The sequence below is a fragment of the Podarcis cretensis genome (genome assembly GCF_951804945.1).
Source record: "Podarcis cretensis genome assembly, chromosome: 9".
In the NCBI taxonomy this organism is placed as follows: Eukaryota; Metazoa; Chordata; class Lepidosauria; order Squamata; family Lacertidae; genus Podarcis; species Podarcis cretensis.
Genome location: NC_137178.1, coordinates 31,777,806 through 31,793,816, shown reverse-complemented (window position 1 = coordinate 31,793,816; position 16,011 = coordinate 31,777,806). Strand labels below are relative to the sequence as shown.

Genomic DNA, 16,011 nt, shown 5'->3' with positions numbered 1-16,011 from the left:
TTACTTTTATTTATGTAGACAAATGCTGAGAAGCTACATTCAACTCATAGACCAGCTGTAATGCTGGATACTTACATAGCTTGCTAACTGCCTACTGTAAATTCATGCTGAGCAGTAATCCATCTATCATTACAGTTACAGGTGTTTGGGTCTTGCCTATAGACGGGATCTGTAGTACTGTCGGCAGTCACCATATGGAATATCTTACATGTTGTTTGCAGTGGTAGCAAAACTGAATTGTTAATCACACTGTCATAAAACATAAAGCCATGGAAACCAAATAAAGCAATAGGGGTCCAGCTTTGAAAACTGAAATTGTGCAGGAGGTATGCTTTAAGATGTGCAGAAAATTCATTCCTTGATAGATTCACTGTGCCGAGTTTGATGGTGAATGAGCAACAGACCTTGGTTAATAGCTTGAGGGCTACAAATTATTATGATGTGACGGGAATAATCCACAGAGCCTGAAGATAAGGTTTTCCTGAGCTGGTGCCCCAAAGTTGAAAACATTTCTGCTTGAATGTTGAATGTGCCTTATCTTCAGAGCACTCTTACCATACTTGTGCAAAAACATTTTATGCTTGTTGGGAAGAGGGATGAGCTCAGAGTATTTAGTTGGAGTTTTCAAACCACTAACTACAAAGGAGTTCTCTACAGAGGATCAGCTGGAAACTATTTACTCTGAAACAAGTGTTTTGCAAAACACAACAATATATTAGTTTTTCCTACATAAACCATGAGACTCCTTATCAGCTTTCTCCAGATTGTTTGGGGACTGTGATATCAAAGCTCAGGATGTTTGACTGTTGTAACGTTTTTGTATGCGGCTGTCATTTTTTGGGATGTGATTTTCCCTGGCATAATGAATTTGTATGATATTTTCACTAACATATGCATTTATATGCACACTTTACACAAGTATATGATTTTTTGTACACGTTCCTTGTCTGGAGAACTGGACTGCAAAATTCAGAGAAGTGAATTTTGGAAGGATAATTGTGTTTCAGCAAGCATCTTGTTGTAGAAAGTGCAAATTAAGCAAGTTCTCTTTTAAATGGGAACTGTTTCATATTTCTCCTCCATCTCTACATATGAGTGGAACCCAGTCTTCTCCTGCTTGTCCGCATTTGCATTTATCTTAAACAGAAATACAGCATTTTTGCACAAATGCAAGCTTCGTACATGAGATGTTAAGTTTAAGTGCTTTGTTTGCATTCACCTATGTGCAAAAATATGAAAAAGAGAAACCTGTTTCTCATGTATTAACCCTCAAAAAGTGTAAAAATAAACAATAAAATACAATTAAAAATAAATATGAATATTTAATGCATACATGCCACTCACCACCTGAATGAAGCTCATGGACCACTGGTGGCACCCAAAACACAGTTTGTGAACCATTGCTCTTTGTGAAGGGATGTCTCATCTAAAGATAAAGATCTATATGGAGGAAGGGCCTTGAAGAAGAAGGGCGATGAATTTCCCATCAAATTTTCATAGTTGGACAGCAGGCTAAACAAGCACAGCTGGGGTGGGAAAGAGTGTTACCTGATGACAATATATACCAATATAGCCAGTTATATATTTATATTGTAATTTGTATCTCTGCATATATTATTAGCATATGCAAACTTTATGCAAATATGTGTCTGCATTTATTTTCTTTTTGAGCAATATATATCTTCTTTTATGGTGATAAGTGGCCACTCAAGTTTTCTAACATGAACATACCCCGTGCTTAAATTTCTTCCACTTTCGCTTGCCTCAAATAAATAAGGTGATCGTGCAGGTTGGCAAACTCTACCTGCCTATAAGTTGAGGCAGATAGAGTCAGCTGCTAAACTGTAGGATGATGTAAAGAAATATATGCTGCTCAATACTCTTTTTTAAATGGTTGAGTTTGTGCTGAGTCTAAGTATTCTTTGAACATATCAATAATTCAAAAGTTATTCTTAGAAAAGTCTGATTTTCATCTCTGTGCAAAGACTGCTTGTAGACTGCAGTGCTACTATTCAAGGCTTGTTACTGATAAAATTAGAGAGAAAAATGTCATAGCAAAAGATAGAGAGTGAAAACGACAATGCAAAGAAAATGTGCAAAGAAAGTTGAAAGTAATGCTGGAGGAGTTTATTGGTAAGTGGCATTTGAGATTTGCTCCTGTTTATTGGGGGGGGGGATTAAGTGTGTGTGTGTGAGAGAGAGAGAGAGAGAGAGCTACAATGCTATTTCCTAGGCAATTTTGAATGTGGATATGCTTACACACAAATAAGCAATAACTAGTTTTGTTTGACTGGAGGAGACATGGTTGGCATTCCTGATCACTGCAGGAACTCATAGATTACATCGGTGATGAAATTTGTGAACCCCACACTGAGCATTACAGCAGAAGCAGGGAATTAGATATGGAAGGCATTTCTGCTTATAAGGTTCTTGCAAAACAATACTAATCAGCACTGAAAATTAGCAATATCAGAATTTTCTGCTGGATATTAAGGGTTGACTGTTAAGGACTTTTATTCCTCACTAGCTACGCACAAGCAGTCTCATGCCTAGCATTTCTGAGAGCTAAAGAAATTAAAGATCCTATTAAACCTTGAAGGAGGATTACTCTGAAACTGATGGAAACTTTGTTCGCTAAAGCATTTCTGCAAAAGGGTATGGTGGTCTAGATCTGGGGTGGGAATCCTCCATGTCCATGAACCAGATGCAGCCCTCATTCTAATCCCATCCACCCGACAGTGTCAGAAGGGGATTGGGTAGGTTTCCCCCCTTTGTTTGCTTTTTGACAAGGATTGGTAGGCCGCTTTCTTTGTGGTAGTGGCACAACTGCAGCAGAGGCTCGCTGGGAGCAGCTTTCCTCTTGCCTACTCCATCTGCAAAAATCTGGCTTGTCTCTTACTCTTGAATCCATAATTCCAGTGTTAGGTGCAGTGATGAAGATGGAGGGAGCTGAGATGAGGCAAGGCAATCAGCCAGACCCAGGACAGGAGGAGGAGGTGGTTGAAGTAGAGGTTAGCCAAGGATCTTCCTCTTATCCTTTCCCATCACTAACTCTGTGCTTTTGCATCTCAGGATAAAGAGGAAGAGGAAGGTTTCTTACATCTCTGCCCCCATCTACTTCCCAAAATCTTTCTCAATTCCTCAGGCCTGAAAAAGAGGAGGGATTGCAGCAAGAGAAGAAGAGTGGCTTCACCCATGACCTGCTCTGCTCAGTGTTGGCTCCTACCCTTGGTTTACAGTCCCCATGGATAAACAAATCTTCATGGGGTGTGGGAAGCCGTCTGGTGCTAGTCTAGAAATCCAGGCTTACAGCTTCAAGAACTGAAGTTCATGAGCCCCGTTTACATTATGAAATCTTTTTGTGGCCTTAGGGAAGTAATCGTGTCAGGCCTCTGTTTTCATCGGTGCAACCTGAATTATACTAGCCTGCCTCTATAGGTTAGTTAAGGTGAACAAGCATGAGAAGTTGAAATGACCAGTAGTCAAATTTAACATTTTGGCAAGACCGATCCAAGGCAGCCTGCTATCCATTACCTTATTCCTGGAAAAAGAAAAGTGGCCGAGCCATTTGTTTAATGTTACCCATGTTTCAGCAATGGTTCCAAATGGTGAGTGTGTGTGAGATATGTAGTCATTTCAACCTTCTTTTAGTAAGTTCCTCCCCACCCCTTCTGCACTTTTCTTTACCTCTGCCCCATCTCCCATTGCTCTCATATTTCCCCACAGCTTTACCTTATGTGGAAACCTCGTCCATGTTCATATGAATATGGAAACCTTCCAAAATAGCAGTGCTGAGATGTACTTGGATTACTCCCTAGAGCACCTGAAATGCCAGGAAAGAAAATCAGATATATTTGGCATCAGATCTGAAACACAAGGTCATTATATGGACTATTAAATTTTGATAATATAGGATAATAAAGATGGAACTAGATCAGAGATCACATGTTTTAGAGAACTTATAAGATGTATTTCAGGTGACTTCATTCAGGCTGAAATAATAACCAGAGCTATTGTATGAAGGGCTGCTGAAGCACATATTTGGGACCAAAAAAAAGTGGATTCAGACCTGAAAAGAGGAACATGACTGTAATCATTCCACCTTCTTTTGTTATATCCAGACCCCTGCCATTAGCTGAGCATTCACATCAAAGCACCCTTACAAATATCCTTTTTTATTTTCACGGAACTCAACAGCTGCACAGTAATAAAGGTTTTCTTTGCATTGTACAGTCCCTCTCAAGGCCCTTGTAAACCTTGGTGCTGTTGGAGCTCTCCCGGGATTATTCTTGATCTAGACTGTGGGGTGGGTGCAGGAAATTGAATGTATGAATACTGTTTCATATTAGGGATGGGAAGACATTTGGTTTGGTTTCCATTTTGATGTGAATGCACCTAATTTACATGAGCCGAACCAACATGCGGACTAAAGCACAGCTCTTTTTCGAAATCCATATACTGTATTCCAAATCTCTATGATGCAGTTCTTCAGCTAAATAATGCGTACAAGAATCTGCATATTAGGGGGTATTATGCTTTAAAATGTGTATATTGTGGACATGTTAAATAGCATTATATTATTGATTGATTTACCAGTCCTATATGTTGCCCTTTGGTGATAAGTATACCTCAACAAAAACATAAAAGCAATACCATAAAATACAGTTGAAATATAATAAAAAAAATTCATAAATGTAAAACACAATAGGAAAAGGCAGCTTTGAATTATTTGACACTTCCAGATCAGTCCAATTGTATATCAACTAACAACTCTTCACCGCATCCCCTCCAAAAGTCTGCTAAAGCAGACACAGCTCAATCTGTTTCCTGAAAGAATAAAATGAAGAGGCCTCAGTGAGGTGGGAATTCCCCACATGCAGAGTCCTTCCCTTGCGCTATATGTACCTCCCCCTATGAAGAGGGCCTTGTCTGCAGATCTCAAGTCATGGGCAGGTCTATATGGGAGCAGGCATTCTCTCAGACATTTGGGCCCCAGGGATTTGACTGTAAGGGTAAGCATTTTAGAGGAAATTACTTGCAAAGATGTGCATGTTAGCCAAAAGAACCTACAGTAAAGTGTATATTAAGAGAAATGCACACTAAAGTGCTGACAGTTTTTTTTATGATGACTTTAAAAAAACCTGATACCAAAGCATCAAACTCCACATAACACAAGCCTGCTCTGAATCCCTTTTAGGACTCCATTAATCACTAACAAAATATATACAGTGGTACCTTGGTTTACAACCATAATCCGTTCCGGAGGTCCGGTTGTAAACCAAAACAGGTTGTAACCCAAGGCGCACTTTCGCCAATGGGGCCTCCCCCCTCAAAAAAAAAGGGTTGCAATCCCCCCAAAATTAGGTTGTAATAAAAAAAGGGACACACACTTCCGGGTTTAAACAAAATAAAAAAAATTCCTTCCCAGTAGCACCTTAAAGACCAACTAAGTTAGTTCTTGGTATGAGCTTTCGTGTGCATGCACACTTCTTCAGATACCACATGCACACGAAAGCTCATACCAAGAACTAACTTAGTTGGTCTTTAAGGTGCTACTGGTAGGAATTTTTTTATTTTGTTTTGACTATGGCAGACCAACATGGCTACCTATCTGTAACTTCCGGGTTTGACGTGGTTGTAATTCAAAATGGTTGCAAACCAAGGTACCACTGTATATTATTGAAATTAACAAGTATTAGTTGCAAGCATTTTTTATCTGTGTGGCAAACCATTTGGCTTTCATCTTCATCAGCTGCTCTGATAAAAATGGCACAATGTTGTTTCCAAGGTGGGAGTTATAGAGATTTGAGAATGGGATGCTCAGAAAGGCTTTGTTTGCTGAATGCTCAGTCATGACGTCAACGTTGATGAGCACCATAGTCACTTAGCATCAACTACCAACATAAAAAATCCTCTGTTTTGTTCATCACAAATATTCATATATACGTATGAACATTAAGAGTTTATATGATGATGGGAGGGGGTTATTTCTTTCTTTTATCTATATTTTGACTTCTCACATACGTAGCAGAGAGTTTTGCACCCGTGGGAAACATACTCTGAGTTCAACTGAGGTGTTGCATATACTGGGATGCTGCATTTAACACTGTGATCCTGACTCTAAAAAAGTTGATGAGGTAATGAAATTCTGAATATTAGGGGAAACATAATGTATGTATTTTTAAAAGATAAGCCATTGGACAATGGGAGCAGATTCCTGAAAAATGTTGCAGATTACCTATCTCTGGAGATATCTTCTTAAAAAAGAATAAATGTGCATCTGTTAGGAATGATGAAGCTAAACTATCACCATCAAGGGATTGAACTAGAGGACCTTCAGCAATGTTTCCAAATTTATGATCCTGCAATTTTTCCCTTCATGAAGGAAGCCTGATTTCACCTTTTGGGGGATCCTTCCCATTTCTTCTCATGGACACTGTTTGTTTCTCTCCTGAATGCTCCAAGTCCATATATCTTAAATGGTAGAGAATTAAGGTGGTATTTAAGGGGGGGGGATCTACCCTAATTGTTAATCCATATATGATGCATAGATGATATATGGATATTTAAAAAATCTGTAAAAGAAAGACAACGTCTCACAGAAAGAGGCATAATCCTTTGTTATGGAAATCAAAAAGAGTATTTTCCTCTTAATATTATTTTCTTCAGGTGGCAGATCATAATTGCTATACTAGATGTGTCAGTATGTGAAAGTTTCCCCATATTGCATACATACAGTTCCATTGATAATATTCCAAATTGATATATAGCAGTGCCTTCTGGTTATGGCACCCCAGTTATGGCACTCTCTTTCATTAGAGATACATTTTTCCTCTTGTTGATGCCTTTTAATTGCCTATTAAAGTCATGTGGTTCATCTGGCTTTATGCCTCATGTGAGGCTTCCTTCAGTGATTTATAATGACCGCTCCCCACTTAAAACGGGGGGCGCCTTTTGCGTGGACGCGTGCAGCCCTGGATCTGGAGTGGCCCCATCAGCATAGGCTTTGCCTTCCCTCAGGTGGGATACCTGGAGGTCCCCGCCTACCCCAGTGAGTTGTCCAATCCCACCTGGGGGAAGCGTTGCCAGGGAAACCAGGCCAGGTAAGGGGAGGGATTACCTGCCCACACAATAGAGGGTGGATCTTAATTGTTAATCCTCACTTGGCTCCAGAGCTTCTCCCACCCTACCCACCCTCAGTTAATGTCTTTTGCAGGTTAACTTTTCTTCATAGGTTTTGCAGGTTAACCTGTCTCCACAGGTATGCGGGCGCTGCTACGATAAGGTCGCTGTTAAAGGGCCGGAAAGGAATTTCCCTGCATTGGCAGGTTTCGCCTTTCCCGTAGCAAAACGTCACAACTTTGGCGGTATCAGGCCTTGGGCGGAATCCTTTAGTCCATCTTCCTCTTTGCGGCGGCGATACCAGGGTTCCTCGTTAAAGGGGTTTTTGAAGGGAGGCTTTGGCTATACGCCGAAAGGTCGTCATTGCTCTCCCCTGCGGCGGCGTAACGGGGGCGGCTATCTCTGCTTGAACATATGTTCTCCAGAGCCGGCCCATCCCCCCCCACACACTGGATAACCCTGATGCTCCCTAGGTCCCCGGCTGGGGACTAGGGAGGGAGAACGCCCAATGCCTGAGCCAAGGTCTACCCACATTTGAAATTTAATAAAGTTGTGGCCAATTTAATCCCATAGCACGTTGTCTAGAGTCGTTATTCCACATGATGGGGGGGACCACTCGGGATCTGGGGACTCCGCCTGTCCACGCAATAGAATTTTATGGTTTTGTTGTTGATTTTATGTTACATTTTACTCTATGCCTTTATGCATCCTGAGACCATCAGTTGAAGGGCAGTTTAAAATATTATTATTATTACTAATAAAATAATACATAAATGCACACATCCTTAAGTGCATAATACAGAAAACACCTGGTAGAAGCTCAGCTAAGTACATTGGATTTTGGGAGGTGTTTTTTTTTTTAACACATTAGTTCTGAAAACTCTAATGAGCATTTCATAAGCACTTGCTAATAGTGCCAATTAAAAAAAAAAAGAGTTGTCAACATTTCTTTTTCACATGCCAAAATAGTAGTATCCCACTTGAATGTCTCTGTATTCTATTTTAACAAAATGCTCTGTTCTAAGAGAGAAAGGAGTTCAGAAAAGACAAATGAAATTGCTGAGCTTACTATGTGGCTTTTTATTTACTTTTAATACCTCTGTATATAAATAATTCAGCTCTTCAGTTCCCCAGCTGTTTAGTTTTCATATCCAGCTACAGGAGCAAGTCGTTTTTGCCTCTGCTTTTGTTATACAAACACTGTCAAGCACATACTCTGAGTTTCCTTTTAGTGAGCTACTAATTGCAATAATAGTAGTCTGAATGGTAAATACTTGCAATGTGATCCATCAATGTTTCGCAGAGCTCTGATAGTCCTATGGAGCTGTGCATGAACCTTAGGCCTGTCCCCTCAAACACCATCCCCATTCACATGATTGTTGTGAAATCATCGGGTAATCCTTGCTGGTATGTTTATAGATAAGCAAGCAGGAGCAAGAAATAAGCTTGAACTTCTGAGCTGACTTTAAACAAAACCTTTCTTCACCTTGAGATGTTTCACAATCATGTCTTTCTGCTACATAGTTCTTCTGCACTGTATTCTTAATGTTTAGATCTTGCACTCATATTTATTTATTTATTATAGTTACAGTATATAAGATTGCCCAATTACATTGTTCACTAATTTTCAGGGCGACGTAACACAATATAATAACAATTAAAATACTAAAAGGTTGTGTCGTAAAAGGCAAATATAAAATAACACCTTGCAGCCTAAATGTTTCCAGCCGATGGAATAAAACCAGATGACTAAATTACGCAGCATATAAACGGTGGTTCAAATCTGTAAAATGACAATTTGTTGTTGTTTTTTGAAGGCCCAAGAGTATGAATAAAAATTCACCTGGCACTAGAATGTCCATAAAGAAAGTGCCAGATGAGCCTCATAGCAAAGGACAGAAATGCCTACTCCAAAGAAGAAATGGAGCATGGCAATTCTTTTACTTAATGGCCTTTGCCACCCAGACTAAGAAAATAATAGAAATAAACATAGTTGAAGTCAGCAATGGCTCCCTGAACTAACAAAGTCAGTTCCAGTAGAAAGTCGTGATTTCATCCCGGTGGAAAATGGTCACATGAGCAACGTATTATATCACCCATTTCACTGTATGCACATACTTACAATGACTTTTAAAATATCCTGTGGTCAAGTGGTTTCGTTCATTTCTCCTATATTGAAGCCTCCAAGGGTACAACAGCAGCCTGTGGTTCCAATTATGAATCCAATGTGATTGGCAATGCTCAACAAAATGTGGACATAATTTGAAGAAAGCTTGTGGCTTAAAATGTACAATCCTTTGGTTCATGTTAAACATCATAAGGGACAAAGCAGTCTCTGAAGGTATTTGGGGATGAAGAGGCAGAGGGGATGAGAGCCAAGCTAGCAGGGTGGCCCAAGGAAGCTAGGTGGGCAGGCTTACAGATGGAGCTCCAAGTTGTGTTGGGTCAGATCTGTTACAAGTAGGCTGCCACCTGTACTTTAGCCATCTCAGACACTTAAATTCTGGCAGCTTAGAAAACCAAGGAACTGCTTTTTTCCTAGCCAGTGGGCAAAGGCGGTAATCCCCTGGGTCAGTTTTCCATTCCACAGGCCAACTGGGACTTCCAACAGGGAGGCTTTGTGGGTCAGCTTGAGGCATTTGGGCTATTGGGTTCTTGTTTTTTATTTTTATTAGATATTTTGTGGTTTTATACCAGGTATGGGGTAGTATAATAATAATAATAATAATAATAATAATAATAATAATAATATCCAAAGGATCCGACTGCCTCTCGTTGGACCATCTTAATAAGTCCTCAAAGAAGGCACCAATAGCTCTTCCAATTACTTGTTCCCTTCTTCGGGCACTGAGCACCGATGTGTGACATCAACAAGGAGCTCTGAAAATCCTTTCCATTTAATGTTTTTGTGTTTAATTGCCTTGAACTGTATGTGGCCTGTTCTGGGACTGCATGGTGAATGGTGGGCTATAAAAGCCTATGAATAAACATATTAATAAATTGTGAATGGTTTCTGAATGAGAACTTTGGATTGCTTTGCAGAAAAATGGGCTGAATCACCAAGTCATGAACAACATTCACAAAGTCAGAATCAATCTTTCACCATCTCTTAAATGGGGCGAGGGTGGGGAGGAGCGATTTGGCTTCCTCCTGTAAGGCAAATACATGCAGATATTTAGAATGGGTGATTTTAGAGCTTTTCTGTCATACTGGTAACATTGTCCTTCAGTAGAACAGAACAATGGCTTTCCCATTGTGTTCTTTATTATAATGTGCATCCATTGTACTTGGCATGTAGTTGGCTGCATCCTTTGTATAAATATAGGGAGAGCTGGCAAGAATATATGACATTTTGAATTGGGTAAAAAAAGTATATATTTTGTCACGAGAATTTTTTTGGGTGCTATACCTAACAATCAGTCCATATATTCATATTCTCTCTCTCTCTCTCTCCACATCCCCTCTCCCACCCTCTTTACCACATGAAACAGGAAGGGCAAGTGACTGAACACTAACGGCTGAAACCTGATTACGGAATCCGAGGAAGCACTAAAATACTATCATTCTACATCTGTTTAATCCTTAGTGATTGACAAAATAGCTATAACTCATGGCAGATTAGTACTGCCCAGTCTGGCACTGTAGGTCAGATAATTTCTTTCACGTATCTTTAAACTTCATTACAAGTCTGCTTCAGTAGATGATGTGAACTCTGTTGCACTGAAACTAGGTCAGTGGGTTACTGAGTAATAATGTCACATGGAATAATACTGTTGCAGGCTGGATTAATTATAATTATGTGTGATTATTTTCCCCCAGTATATGCAATCACATTTTCTTCTAGGAATTACCTATTATAGGAATATAGGAAATTCCCTTATACTGAGTCAGATCTAGCTCATTTTGGTCTACACTGACCGGCAGTGGCTGTCATGGGTTTCAGACAGGTCTCTCTCAGCCTGACACGTAGATGTTGGGGATTGAACCTGGGACCTTGTGCATGCAAAGCATCTTCTTTGTGGCTGAGCTATGGTTCCTTTCCTAAGGGTGTATAATGTTATAACAAGCTGACCTTCCTTCAATAGGAAAATGTCTTGCTAATAGACATGGGTGATTGATTTCCTCGGTAGGAACTAATGGTAAGTAAATACAGCTGGAGATTTGTCTCTAGTGTTTGAAACAGGAGATCCATCAGACCTTGGAGAAGGTGACGCCCCTAGGCTCCCAGGTAAGAGTAGGGGCCAGGTGTGTAAGTAAGCACTAGTCAAAGAAAAAGACAATGGGGAGTGTTCAATATTATTGTTGAACCTTTTGGGCAAAGGTATGCATTTTGTTGTTGTTGTTGTTCCATTGTGCTCATAAAGATTCTTTATTTGGTATATGATTTGTGTCTGTTTTCCATAAAGTTTGATCTGTGACAACAAATATGACTTGAGTAAAATTGTACTCAGTGTGTTTTTATTTGTTTCTGGTTCTTTTGTAGAATGAGCAACTGCTGCCCAGTCAAGAAAAGGGAACATGCCATGTGATGTGTTTCGAGAGAACTAATTCACAAGAAGGTGCTTTATTCATATAAAATATGGTAATAATTATATATAATTCCATCTTTTGTTACTAGCATTTGAAAAAATGGAGATGACTTTTCATATATTCCAATACAGATATCTTCACCATTAATTTAAGTTATTAAGTTATCCCAATTGGGAAAGAAGACAATTTAATACTATATACCTGAAGGCCGATAGATTTCTTTCACAATTAAAGGCATTTTTGAACCTTTAATTAATAGACATTCTGTCATAAACAGCAGTATGCATTCAATGGTTGTGTGTGTGTGTGTGTGTGTGTGTGTGTGTAATAAACAGACAAAACCAGAACAATCCCTTTTTCATAAAAAAAAAAATCATTGATCTGAAAAACAGATGGAGATAAAATGAAGATGCATTCACAGAGAAAAACAATTACTTCAAGATGGACCACATAGGTTGATAAAGGAGATACTGGATAAATAATACTATAAATTACATATAGTCTGCTCCAGCCCAGAACTCTTGAGTGCTGTCTAGTAATCATAAGCCAATTCTTTAAAAACCAATCTATTGAATGTAGTCTTGATGTTGTCAGGTAAACCTTCTTATTTCTGGCTTTATTTCTTTCAGCTCCTGCTCAAAAGTGGGCCTATTGTCTTACAGCCAGATACTTAAGTTTAGTGATTCCTTGTGGTTTGAATGCAGAACTTGAATTCTATTTGCTAGTGATCCTTTTCTGTTGATTTCAATGGAGGAAGTAGAGATGCATGTGAAGGCTTGGTTAAGTTGGCCTGGCCAACCTGGCTTGGCATGAACAACACTTTTGGTATGAGCAAAACTAGCCTGACATGGGCAAACCTTTGCTTCTCAGTCTGTGTGGAGCTTTATGCTGTTAACCACAATTTAAAGACAGGTGGACTATGCAAAGGTACGTCTGGACTGCAAAGCTGCCAAGCTGATGTTTGAACTAAATCAAGGAAGGCCATGCAGAGATGGCACGATTTGGAAGGAGCAGAAAGGGAAGCATGATGTGTGTGTGTGAGAGGAGAAAAGAGCAAATAAGGGATATTCAATCTGGGTGATCAGAGGTACTAGAAAACAGCTGAAAGACAATGGCTTTAGTTTACAAGTTAGAAATGCTTCCTCCTTCACCTGTATGCTTACAGAGACCATTTATGCAGTTATCACACCACATAGATGACAAGTGAAGAAATAATGCAAGTGTGCCATGAGGCCTTCAGCCAGTTTTTGCAAGCACAAGGGATGGAAGATTCTAGCATAAGGAGAAAACAAATGTTATAAAAAAGCAAGAGAGAAAAAAAACAGAAGGTAAGCAAATGAGAATATAGGATGCAATTAGTTCAAGTTGTGTCAACTGAAGAAGAGACTTTGAAGTAGAACTCAGTGGGTGACATAATGCAGGGTGGCCTGCCTGTTCCATAGATGACGCCTTGTCCTGGACTGACAGGAGAAGGTCCAGAACCCACTTCTGCCTGAAGATCAGAGGACTGGTCATCCACCATTTGCTTTCAGTGAACCATCTCTGATTGGTAATTATTATCCCCTGTTGTGGTTGACGTCCCGTGGGCAGTTGCTTTGAATTTTAGTATTGAAACACTGTGGGCATTTGCTTTGCATTGTATTTAGTAAAAGCCAGTCATGCTTTCCCCCCTTTTTTATGGCTTGGATTTCTGTTCCTGTTTACATTGTCTGTAGGAACCTAGTAAACCCTCATGCTGACCTATGTTACATGCAGAGATGAGTGCTAGCTAATGGGGTGGTTCATTGGGCAAAAGTGGAAGCTGCCCAGCATGGCAGTAGAAATATCTTGTGGTGCTGAGAGGCATCAGTGGAGGTGTGAAGCTGGTGGATGTGTAGACTACTGATATAATCAGGGCATCCACTCAGCAACCCTGCAGTTGTACCATCACCACTGTCACCTCCCAGTATATAATGGAAGGACTCTCCTGCCACTATTGGTATGCTGTTGTGGCTGGTGGTTTTACCTGTTCCTTCCACTGAAGTGAATCTGACAAGTTGCATGTACTATGAAGCCAAAGTGAAGCTTCTGGTCAATACAAGTGGATTAGATTCACTTGTCCCTATCCAGCAAATGATATCTAAGTACCCATAGCTCTGCTGTAGAGCTCATGCTTCCAAGTTCAGTGTGTGGCATCTCTTGGTGAACTAGCCAATATAGACAATACTCAGCTAGAGGGACCATTCAGTTTAAGGCAGTTCCTTATGTTCTTCCTGTGTGTGCTTTACTAAAGCACCCCTGGGCTATGATAGACATCCAGGTTGGGGCATCATTTTCAGTTCTGTAATTTCATTTTTAATTTGATGGCAATCAATGCTATTACAATCCAATAATTGGAAGAAACGTAAGACAGAAAATTAATTTGCATTGCTACCCAATTTAAACCTATGCAACTAAGTCAACTTAGTACCATGGAAATCAATGTAACTAAATCAATACATGCCTGTGCATGGTATTTTAAGTGATTTTTGGCTCCCACTCATTTAGGTAATGGGTATTTAAAGGAAATACGCAAGCTTCTAAAGGGAAAAGTGTTTTTGTTTTTATTTTAAATAAAAATGGTAAAAGGTTAAGGCTATTTTTAATTGGGGGGAGACATTTTCTGCTTATAACAGTAATCTGTAGATTAATGTTTCCTGTGTTTTTATGATGCGTTCTATATAGCACCAGAAAAATAGTATAAAAAGGTATAATTACAGCCATTCTTAGACTGCTGGCATGTAATGACCTTCACTTCAACTCTGCAGGCTGGACAGAAATCTGTTCATATTTTTTAAAATAAAATTTATAGCTAGTAATTTGAAAAAGCATCAAGTACTTTTCATGTGCCCTGTGGACTGTTACAGAATGGAAAAATGAATAGTGGAGGTGGAGCAGATTTCTGTGGTTAGATATGAAGCTTCTTTTTAGTTGACTGTAAGAGTGTAGCACTAGCAGGCACATTTAAATTTGAACAGAGCCACTGCTTAAACAAGACCCATGCCTCACCACTGGCTACTCTCTAAGGCATATTCCTTGAATTATGAAGGGAACATGATATCTGAGTTGGGCGCATTGTTGGTCAATGGTTCTTTTTTAAAAATTGTATCTTTGTGGTACCATATAAGTTATTTCTTCACTTCCATTACCAAAGCTCCTATGGTTCCAATGAAATTTTTGCTGTAATAACCCTAAAAATAAGAGGCAAAGAATTAAAAACAGTTGGCTAGTAAAAAAAAAAAAGATTGGCTGTATTTCTGGAAGGTACCTGTAAAAGAATGAGTGGAGAGCGCATGTCTGTCTCTCTGTGTGTACTGGTTATATCAGGATATACCAATTATTTTCTTCTGGCTTTATTTAGGCTTTTAAAATTGGCTACATGCTCTTATTATTGCCAAAGTAAAATAAACCAAGAGTTTCTTTCACTACATCTTGCAGTCTTTATCAGCCCAATAAATGTACACGAGGAAACCAATGAGTAACTATTGGTCGTCTTTCACTGCAAGAATGAAACAAAAACAGACATTTTTCTAGTTTATGAGAACACGTAAAGCGATAGTTTCCTGAAAATGTCTCTAGTTGTAACTGAAAGATCAAAAAGTTCTGTTTGGGATATTTTACTAGTTAAATGCAAGCCACAAGCTACATTCATGGAACTGGGATCCACTTCACACTTATCATTTACTGAAGATACAGTGACTGAGGGGGGGAAACGTACACTGCACTGCTGGCATAGCAACGTTATGTCATTCATAACCAACAAAGTCAAGGAAAAGTCTCACAGATGGATCACTGTCCATTCCTTGTTCCTTTGAAAATCTCTTTCATACTTTTTGACATGTCAGCTATTTAATGCTTTGCAATGCTGACACTGGATATTTTCTGCAGAAAAGAAAATGAAACACCTGCTGGATATTAGGGATGGTCAAATTTGTCAATTTTTGTTTCTCTTGGGTTTGTCATTTTGCCAATCTTAAGGTCAGTTCCCCACATTTCTGCAACAGCTTGTGATTTTTATTTTATTTTAAAAAGTCCACAAATTGTTGTGTAAATTTATCTTAATGTACACATATTTGCATGCTATCATGCCTATTATAATGTCTTTTGTGCTATCTTCTCTATGCATTTTACACACATATATTTTCTTAATATACACCTGTTTGTGTACATTATTTGGAAAAATAGACCATAAAATTCAGAGAAGTGCAAATTTCAAAAGATAGCTCCTTTTACATATTGAAAGTGGAACATAATAGGAACATGTTATGCTCTTCAGCTTTATGTTATTGGCCCATGTAGCTCAGCATTGTCTGTGTTGACTGGAAGCAGCTATCAGAGGTT

General features: G+C 39.2%; 1 long non-coding RNA gene across 1 annotated transcript in view; it reads right to left on the bottom strand.

The window, feature by feature from the left end:
• Positions 1-1,453: 1,453 nt before the first annotated feature.
• Positions 1,454-16,011, bottom strand: part of LOC307224087 — a 35,724-nt gene continuing 21,166 nt past the window's right edge. Inside the window, exons 2-3 of the long non-coding RNA XR_013842416.1 lie at positions 3,733-3,823; positions 1,454-1,526 (exon numbers count right to left, since the gene is read on the bottom strand). This is a non-coding gene — a long non-coding RNA (uncharacterized lncRNA). The remainder of the gene's footprint in view (positions 1,527-3,732; positions 3,824-16,011) is intronic.